The following is a 10,822-nucleotide window of genomic DNA, read 5'->3' on the forward strand; positions in this document are numbered from 1 at the left end:
ACTGACTTTTACATATCTAGACTGCGTGGGGATGGATGTAGGCGTGTGTGTTTGAAATAATGTGTTTGTACATGTTGAGAGTAAGCTTGAGTGTGTGTGACAGAGACAGAGGTCATACATTACATTTACATTTTTACATTTTAGTCATTTAGCAGACGCTCTTATCCAGAGCGACTTACAGGATCAATTAGGGTTAAGGGCCTTGCTCAAGGGCACATCGACAGATTTTTCACCTAGTCGGCTCGGGGATTAGAACCAGCGACCTTTCGGTTACTGGCACTACGCTCTTAACCACTAAGCTACCTGCCGCCATACATTGGCAATTCTGTACATTATTTGCTGCAATGAAACAAAGCACTTTCCCAATATTTCTCTCCAATGTACCATTTCTTTTCAGTCACTGATTCTCACTTGTCACCTAACAGCACTTCACATCTCTTTCCTCGTATCATTCTTCAGTCTTCTCTTCCTCAGCCCTGCTAGTCTGCATTTGTCACACACTTTAGGTTTTGTTCCATAATTTCTCTCCTCCCAGTAGAAATCAACATTCCGTCCCATCCCCATTCCCCATTCCCCATTCCCCACATCACAAAGCACTAGCAACACAACCAGAAGCTGCAAATCGTTAAGACCACTCTCCTTCTCAAACACATACAGTAATATACATTCTGTGGCCAAGTCTCTTGGTATCAGTCTTACAAATAAAACAATTAAAGAGCCAATACAACACAGTGCACTGTCAACCCCCTCCTTCCAGTTCCTCCCTCCCATCTCCCATGATAAAAGTAAAACCCAACATTTAAATAATCAACCATTCAGTGTTCAACAACAATACCCTGCACATCTTCACTTGAGGTTGGAGCCAATCACAGACAAGAATAGACCTAATGATGACAACGTTTGGTGAGAGGACGGTCATTGGTTAGCTCATCCTAAAGCGGTTTTCTGTAAACCAATCTGATTAATTCCAATCAACAGTAGTGATAATAAGGGATCATTGTTTTATATAAAAAGAGATGGACAAATCATGCTCACATATTCAGTAAACGCCAACCAAGGAAAGAGAACAGAAGTTACAAGAACTAGAATCATTGATAGTTACCTACTGTTTGCCCAACGCTAACCTCTTAAAGAAACAGATACTGTAACTCTCTAAACTAATCAGAGCGCTGTACAACTATGTGGAGATCTAATTTGATTGGAGTAAAATTGTGCTGTGGTAGCTGTGTCCATGCATTCCATACTGTGTCTGGAGATTGTACTGCACCGTGCCTAAGGGCTTGTCACGTTCGTTCATAGACGGGTCAGACCAAGGCGCAGCGTGATATGCATACATGTTTATTTTAAACTTAATAAACAACGACAAAACAATAAACCAACGAAACGTGACGTCCAAAGGTAACACACAACAAACCTCACACGGAACAAGATCCCACAACCCACTAGTGCCAAAAGGCTGCCTAAGTATGGTCCCCAATCAGAGACAACGAGCGACAGCTGCCTCTGATTGGGAACCACACCGGCCAACATAGATCTAGACCTACTAGATCCTATAACATAGAACAAGCACAACAAGGAATATACACACCCTGACTCAACATATAAGCGTCCCCTGAGTCAAGGCGTGACAGTACCCCCCCCCCCAAAGGTGCGGACTCCGACCGCACAACATAAACATAACAGGGTAGGGGCCGGGTGGGCATTCCGCCTCGGAGGCGGATCCGGCTCAGGGCGTGACGACCTCTCACTCTCCGCCTCCCTGTTGCGCCCCTGGTCTGGTCTAGACCTCGGCACGTTGCTTCCTCTCTCCTTCCTCCCACGATACGCCAGGCCCAGTCTGGACCCTGGTGTGGGAGACCCCAAACCTGGAGAGGGGCTGACGTCATGGTCTGGACTGGAGCCGCTGACCGGAGCTGGACTAGGCACCGGTGGAGCGGACTGCTTTGGCTCCGAAGTGGAGCCGCTGACCGGAGCTGGATCAGGCACCGGTGGAGCGGACTGCTCTGGCTCCGAAGTGGAGCCGCTGACCGGAGCTGGATCAGGCACCGGTGGAGCGGACTGCTCTGGCTCCGAAGTGGAGCCGTTGACCGGAGCTGGACTAGACCCCGGTGGAGCGGACTGCTCTGGCTCCGGAGTGGAACAGCTGACCGGAACTGGATCAGGCACCGGTGGAGCGGACTGCTCTGGCTCCGGAGTGGAGCAGCTGACCGGTGCTGGACCAGGTACCGGTGGAACGGGCACGGGCCGTGCCGGACTGGACAAACGCACCACTGGTCTGGTGCGAGGAGCAGGCACGGGCCGGACCGGACTGGCGACGCGCACCACTGGTTTGGTGCGAGGAGCAGGAACAGGCCGGGCCGGACTGGCGATGCGCACCACTGGTTTGGTGCGAGGAGCAGGAACAGGCCGGGCCGGACTGGCGACGCGCACCACTGGCTTGGTGCGAGGAGCAGGAACAGGCCGGGCCGGGCTGGCGACGCGCACCACTGGCTTGGTGCGAGGAGCAGGAACAGGCCGGGCCGGGCTGGCGACGCGCACCACTGGCTTGGTGCGAGGAGCAGGAACAGGCCGGGCCGGGCTGGCGACGCGCACCACTGGCTTGGTGCGAGGAGCAGGAACAGGCCGAGCAGGAACAGGCCGGGCCGGACTGGCAACGCGCACCACTGTCTTGGTGCGAGGAGCAGGAACAGGCCGGGCCGGGCTGGCGACGCGCACCACTGGCTTGGTGCGAGGAGCAGGAACAGGCCGGGCCGGGCTGGCGACGCGCACCACTGGCTTGGTGCGAGTAGCAGGAACAGGCCGGGCCGGGCTGGCGACGCGCACCACTGGCTTGGTGCGAGGAGCAGGAACAGGCCGGGCCGGGCTGGCGACGCGCACCACTGGCTTGGTGCGAGGAGCAGGAACGGGTCGGGCCGTACTGGGAACACGCACCACTGTCTTAGTGCGGGGAGCAGGAACGGGCCGGACCGGACTGGCGACACGCACCACTTGCTTGGTGCGAGGAGCAGGAACAGGCCGGGCCGGGCTGGCGACGCGCACCACTGGCTTGGTGCGAGGAGCAGGAACGGGTCGGGCCGTACTGGGAACACGCACCACTGTCTTAGTGCGGGGAGCAGGAACGGGCCGGACCGGACTGGCGACACGCACCACTGGCTTGGTGCGAGGAGCAGGAACAGGCCGGGCCGGGCTGGCGACGCGCACCACTGGCTTGGTGCGAGGAGCAGGAACAGGCCGGGCCGTCTGGCGACGCGCACCACTGGCTTGGTGCGAGGAGCAGGAACGGGTCGGGCCGTACTGGGAACACGCACCACTGTCTTAGTGCGGGGAGCAGGAACGGGCCGGACCGGACTGGCGACACGCACCACTTGCTTGGTGCGAGGAGCGGGACTGGGTTCCTTTATTAACCCCCGCTCCTTCTGCTGCCTAACCAGCTCCTCTCGCCGTGCCTCTACACTTTCCTTCTCCCTTTTAGCCTCCTGTAGCGCCTCCCTCTGACCGAATAACTCCTGCTCCCTCTGAACCAATAGCCCCCGTAACATGGTGGCCTCCTCTCCTAACCTGCAGATTCGCCCTTCCACGGCCTCCTGCTGCCTCGTCATCCACCCCGCGTGCCCCCCCCCCCCCATTTTTTTTATTGGGGTTGCCTCTCCGGTCTCCGACGTCGGCACGGTTGGCGCCGTTTCTCCTCTCCTACCTGGGCATCAACCTTCATCGCCTCCCGATAACGGACGGCCTCCTCCTCAGTAATTCTCCCCCAACCGAGGAGGACATCTACTAAAGTTACCTCCTGTTGAATCCCCGGCGTTTGCTCCTTCTGGGCACGCTGCTTGGTCCTTGTTTGGTGGGATCTTCTGTCACGTTCCTTCATAGACGGGTCAGACCAAGGCGCAGCGTGATATGCATACATGTTTATTTTAAACTTAATAAACAACGACAAAACAATAAACCAACGAAACGTGACGTCCAAAGGTAACACACAACAAACCTCACACGGAACAAGATCCCACAACCCACTAGTGCCAATAGGCTGCCTAAGTATTGCCCCCAATCAGAGACAACGAGCGACAGCTGCCTCTGATTGGGAACTACACCGGCCAACATAGATCTAGACCTACTAGATCCTATAACATAGAACAAGCACAACAAGGAATATACACACCCTGACTCAACATATAAGCGTCCCCTGAGTCAGGGCGTGACAGGGCTACATGCACTGTTAATGTTTGTCCCATGTCAGCATTTCCCCTAGGACTGAGGACTAAGTTAGCCTACACCCTAAAAAGTATTCATACCCCTTGACTTCTTCCACATTTTGTTGTGTTACAGCCTGAATTCAAAATGGATTAAAAAACATTTGTTCCACCCATCTACACACAATACCCCATAATGACAAAGCGAAAACATGTTTTTAGAAATTTGAGCAAATGTATTGAAAATGAAATACAGAAATATCTCATTTACATAAGCATTCACACCCGAGTCAATCCATGTTAGAATCCCCTTTGGCAGCGATTACAGCTTTGAGTCTTTCTGGGTAAGTCTAAGAGCTTTGCACACCTGGATTGTACAATATTTGCACATTATTCCTTTTAAAATTATTCAAGTTCTGTCAAATTGGTTGTTGATCATTGCTAGACAACAATTTTCAAGCAGATTTAAGTCAAAACTGTAACTCGGCCACTCAGGAACATTCACTGTCTTCTTCGTAAGCAACTCCAGTGTAGATTTGGCCTTGTGTTTTAGGTTATTGTCCTGCTGAAAGGTGAATACATCTCCCCGTGTCTGGTGGAAAGCAGACTGAACCAGGTTTTCCTCTAGGATTTTGCCTGTGCTTAGCTCCATTCCATTTATTTTTTATCCTGAAAAACTCCCAAGTCTTTAACCATTACAAGCATACCCATAACATGATGCAGTCACCACTATCCTTGAAGATATGGAGAGTGGTACTCAGTAATGTGTTGTATTGGATTTGCCCCAAACATAACACTTTGTATTCAGGACAAAAAGCCAATTTTTTTGCATTATTACTTTAGTGCCTTGTTGCAAACAGGATGCATGTTTTGGAATATTTGTATTCTGTACAGGCTTCCCTTTCACTCTGTCAATTAGGTTAGTTTTGTGGAGTAACTACAATGTGATTAATCCATCCTCAATTTCTCTGATCACAGCCATTAAACTCTGTAACTGTTTTAAAGTCACCATTGGCCTCATGGTGAAATCCCTGAGCGGGTCCTTTCCTCTCCGGCAACTGAGTTAGGAAGGACATCTGTATCTTTGTAGTGACTGGGTGTATTGATACACCTTCCAAAGTGTAACTAATAACTTCACCATGCTCAAAGGGATATTCAATGTCTGCTTTTTTTTTTTGGAAGGCATTGGAAAACATCCCTGGTCTTTGTGATTGAATCTGTGTTTGAAATTCACTGCTCAACAGAGGGATCTTACAGATCAAATGTAATGTATGTGTGGGGTACAGAGATGAGGCTGTAACACAACAAAATGTGGAAAAAGTCAAGGGGTGTGAATACTTTCTGAAGGCACTGTATGCTAGATAGAGAAAGAATGCCCTCCAGTGTTGCAACCTGAGCAGTAGCAAGCCTATGGCCACTAGAATAATCGTCTCTCCTCAAAGCTGCTGTGTGGCGGAGATACAATCTAATCTAATCTAATCTCACACGCCAGATTTTACATTACTTTTATGCTAAATTCAGAGACGCTTGTCTGGCTCTGTAAGATAAGATACATTCTTGGAGTGGCTGCAAAGCCAATATAACAATGAAATGACATGGTTAACAGTGTTACACTAACCATGGGATAACACCATTCACAATCTTAAACAGCTATTATAAGGGTATGAAGATCATATGACAGACACTCTTATGACTGTTGTATAAATTCACTTCAAACCTCATACTTTAAATGTCTTGTAGTGTCACGCCCTGACATAGAGATCTCTAGTTGGTTTGGTCAGGTTGTGAACATCTATGTGTAGATTCTAGTTTATCTAGTTCTATGTTGGCCGGGTGTGGTTCCCAATCAGAGGCAGCTGTCTATCGTTGTCTCTGATTGGGGATCATACTTAGGTAGCCATTTTGCCTACCTATGTTGTGGGATCTTGTTTCTGTTTGTTTGGCTTGTTTTGATGTATAGCCTTTAGAACGTCACGTTCTGTTGGATTTTGTTGTTTTGTCGAGTGTTTATTATTAACATTAAACATGTACGCATACCACGCTGCACCTTGGTCCAATCCTTTACACGACGAACGTGACAGAAGATCCCACCACCAAAGGACCAAGCAGCGTGGCCAGGAGGAGAAGACATTTTGGACATGGGAGGAGATATTAGCCGGTAAAGGACCCTGGGCAAAGGAAGAAGCCCAGGCAGGAGAGGATCAACGGCGACGCCGAAGTGCACAACGACGAAGGAGGCCCGAGAGGCAACCCCAAGAAAAAATGTTGGGGGGCACACTGGGTGGTCGACGAAGCAGCAAGAGGCCGTGAAAAGGCTGACTGTGGAGGAGGAGGAGGCCGCTATGATAGAGGCCCTCCAAGACCTGCAGCTCAGCAGTCTGAGAGAGGAGACCACCACATTGCGGGGGCTGTTAGCTCAGAGGGAGCAGGAGTTCTCCCTTCAGAGGGAGGCGCTACAAGAGGCTCACAGGGAGGAGGAGTCAGTGGATGCTCTGAGAGAGGAGTTGGCCAGGCAACAGGAGGAGCTGAGAGAGGAGTTAACCCTTCAGCAGCAGAGAGCTCAGTACTTAGAGCAGAGGCTGGCGAAGCCAGGTTGCAGAGCAGAGCCAACTCCCCGCACTCGCTTTGAGGAGCGTGTGACCGTGCAGGCACCAGGCTATGCGCCGGCGTTGCGCACTATGCCGCCAGGGCGCCTTCACAGATCAGTGGTGCGTGTCTCCAGTACGGCACGGCCCGTGCCTGCTCCCCGCACCAAACCAGTGGTGCGTGTTCCCAGTCCGGCACGGCCCGTGCCTGCTCCTCGCACCAAGCCAGTGGTGCGTGTCTCCAGTCCGGCACGGCCCGTGCCTGCTCCTCGCACCAAACCAGTGGTGCGTGTACCCAGTCCGGCACGGCCCGTACCTGCTCCTCGCACCAGACCAGTGGTGCGTGTTCCCAGCCCGGTGCGGCCCATGCCTGTTCCTCGCACCAGACCAGTGGTGCGTGTCCCCAGCCCGGTACGGCTGGTGCCAGAGCAGTCCGCTCCACTCCAGTGCCAGAGCAGTCCGCTCCACCAGTGCCCAGTCCAGCTCTGGTCAGCTGCTCCAGTCCAGAGCCAGAGCAGTCCGCTCCACCGGGGTCCAGTTCAGCTCCGGTCAGCGGCTCCACTCCAGAACTAGACGTCAACCCCTCTCCAGGGTCGGGGCCTCCCACACCAGGGTCCAGACAGGGCTTGGTGCATCGTGGGAGGATTGAGAGGGGAAGCATCGCACCGAGGTCCAGACCGGACCAGGGGTGCAACGGGGAGGCAGAAAGGGAGAGGACGTCACGCCCAGAGCCAGAGCCGCCACCGAGGCTAAATGCCCACCCGGACCCTCCCCTAATGAGTCAGGTTGGTGCGGCCGGAGTACGCACCTTTGAGTGGGGGGGGGGGTACTGTCACGCCCTGACATAGAGATCTCTAGTTGGTTTGGTCAGGGTGTGAATATCTATGTGTACATTCTAGTTCTATGTTGGCCGGGTGTGGTTCCCAATCAGAGGCAGCTGTCTATCGTTGTCTCTGATTGGGGATCATACTTAGGTAGCCATTTTGCCTACCTATGTTGTGGGATCTTGTTTCTGTTTGTTTGGCTTGTTTTGATGTATAGCCTTTAGAACGTCACGTTCTGTTGGATTTTGTTGTTTTGTCGAGTGTTTATTATTAACATTAAACATGTACGCATACCACGCTGCACCTTGGTCCAATCCTTTACACGACGAACGTGACATGTAGAAGCCTTGCATACATACTGTGCAATATTAGCAGAAACTTTCACTTTGCCTTGGGGCAGTTTCCTCTACCAAATGTTTCCCATTGTAGATTAAATTGCAGCATTTGTACCCTCAAGACTTGAAGGACTTGAATACTGTTAACTAAATTAACATGAAAAGTCATTCAAACAGTGTCAAAACACAACAAAAAAGTTTGTATTAAAATGACAATGCTGTATTTTTATTTCACTTTGGTGTACAGTCAACATTACAAGAGTAGCATGTCTTTTTACAATAAAATAACTACAATTACAACAATAGAAATAACAATACCCATAAAATAGCCAAATTGAGTAATTTCACACTTGATAACATATTGTCTATTATATTTTCTGTTTTGAAATTAAATAGATAATTTATGTATGGAATGATGTATGATTCCTGTTGAGTGACCGTCATCTCACTCACGTTCTCTTTGGTGACAGGTATCAGGTTGAATGTGGTCAAATGCAAAGGAACATGATATGGGTCTCAATTAGGGTTGCAAAGGGAGGGTATATTACTGGAAACTTTCAAACTACACTACCAGAATTTTGGTATCATTCAAGAATTTCCTGTAATCTATCAAAATACATCTAGTGGCCCTTTTGGGTACTTCAGATTATCACAGGTGTCTATAATTACCTCTGGTCCTCTGTGTGGCCTTATCACAGACAAAATAGAATGACAAAGCTGTAAAACATGATCCTAAATATAAACCATCAACTTAGTGAATACCTTTGACGTTTAATATGAGGGTTTCAGCATGAAATACACTTGTATTTATTTTACTATGTCAATTAGTATTTGTTGTCAATGTTTTGGCATCAAATTGGTGGCAGTTGTGAAAATGTCAATAGTTGGAAGAGTTGCAGAGTTAAATTAATCTACTAGAAACTCATGGACAAATTTGGACACAGACATAAAAAAGGAATACTATATATATGAATACATTTTTCTTTTTAAAGTCATTCAAGTATAAATTACCAAAGTTATGATAGATTGCCATAGATTTTCTGTTAATTATCAAAATGACTGACGATTCTGGTAACTTTGGAAAACTAGCGGTAGCTTTGCAACCCTAGTCTAAAATGGTTAAAGCATTGGTTGAGGGGAGATGTAGTGGGGTAGATATAGCACTATGATATGCAGAGCCATAGTTTTAAACCTCTCTTCATCCCTGAATACGTAACACTCCCAGACACACGTAGAGCCCAAGTGACAAATAATGAAATAAACTGTGACAAAGGTGTGTGGAGTGCATGCGCAGTTTCAAGGGGCAGCAAGTTTTCCCAATTCATATTAGACACCTTAGTAACATAATTGTTCAGTAAGGCTAAATAACACCACAAGGGCTATATGGATATTTGGGGTATAACTGTCAAACAGTATTAATCCAATACCAGCCTGATACAATAATAAAGTGTTATGTAATAATACCTCAAAATGGGGCTGTGACCCAGTACCTGAGGGAACCACTAGATGTCGGTCTCAATCTAACTCAAGTTGAGCTCAACACATTTCACTTCTTATTGCTTCACTGCCCAAATTGATCAGCAAAACTCAAAAGTGGCAGGTACAAACACTTGAGCTGTGTTCTTTTCCATTTCCCGCCCAACCAACACACTCAACAGAAGGGATAAAACTATTGAGATGACAACCCGTATATCATGGTACTGTATATCTACAAAGGAAGACAAAGTGTAATTTGTGTGTTACAACCCAGTGTGAGGTGTACCATCTACTTTGACTAAAACTAAACGCACAAATCACAAACAGTGAATATAAATGGCTGTTCACTTTAAAGCAGTTGTTTTAAATTACAACAATTATATGAAGGCTTACTTCTATCTTCAACATAACCGGAGCCAACTTTTTCAACCCTGCAGTGAGGCTTCTCTTTCAACAAAATCTCTTGTATTTCTGAATAAACTATCACTAAAATTGTTGAATAGACTCTTTTCAACTACAGATTTTAAAAGAGCTACTGAGATTCTCCCAAAACAGTGAGAACACCTTTTTTTACCTTGAGCATAGGGTATGTTGCCAACATGTAGGCTTAGTAGATATCCCACTCTGACTGGAGGAAATAGTCATGCCTTGGAGAGGTCCCACTTAAGAATGACATAAACCCTGTGAAGTACATCCCTAAACAGCTTGACTAGGAGAACGGAAAGGCACAGGTATCAAATGCACCAGAGCACAGGAAGGAGCTAATAAAAGCACTCATGTTCCTGCCTCTGGATTGGGTGAAGGTTTGCATTCAGTCCAGGCACTTCAACCCAAAATCATGAAGCCAAGCCTACTTTCAACTACTGTCGAAAATGTGTTAAAACGTCTTAAATGATTCGCTTTCATATCGTATCATGCATCAATGTTAGAGAACATCAGTCATAACTTCACTTCAGTAGGCTTGATGTTGATTGTTACCAACACTAGGGTACCTGATTTAAATTAATGCAAAAAAGTGAAAACACATTTGATGTTTATCCAATGAGACCTAAGTCACAGTATAAGTGATATTATTCTGGCCTAATTTAAACTGACTGAGAATGAATCATTCTACAATGATATTTTAAAAAGTTGTGTTGAGTCTCTACTCAAATGATTATTCCCACGAGTCACTGGATTTAAACTTTTAAAGCTTAGCAACTACTGTATTACAGCCTGGATCATGTCTTGGGGTTCCCCAAGGCTCCATTGTGGGTCCACTCCATATTCTATCTTATATTGATTTGCTGATACAGGCATAGTGTGATATGAGGCTGTAAGGGGGAACTTACAAGAGGATAAAATGCTGAGAGTCTGAGGTTTTGGCTGAAAGACAAACTGGGTTTACACTGTTATCATGAGGTATTCTGGCT

This window comes from Coregonus clupeaformis, chromosome 8, assembly GCF_020615455.1.
Source record: "Coregonus clupeaformis isolate EN_2021a chromosome 8, ASM2061545v1, whole genome shotgun sequence".
Classification (NCBI taxonomy): domain Eukaryota; kingdom Metazoa; phylum Chordata; class Actinopteri; order Salmoniformes; family Salmonidae; genus Coregonus; species Coregonus clupeaformis.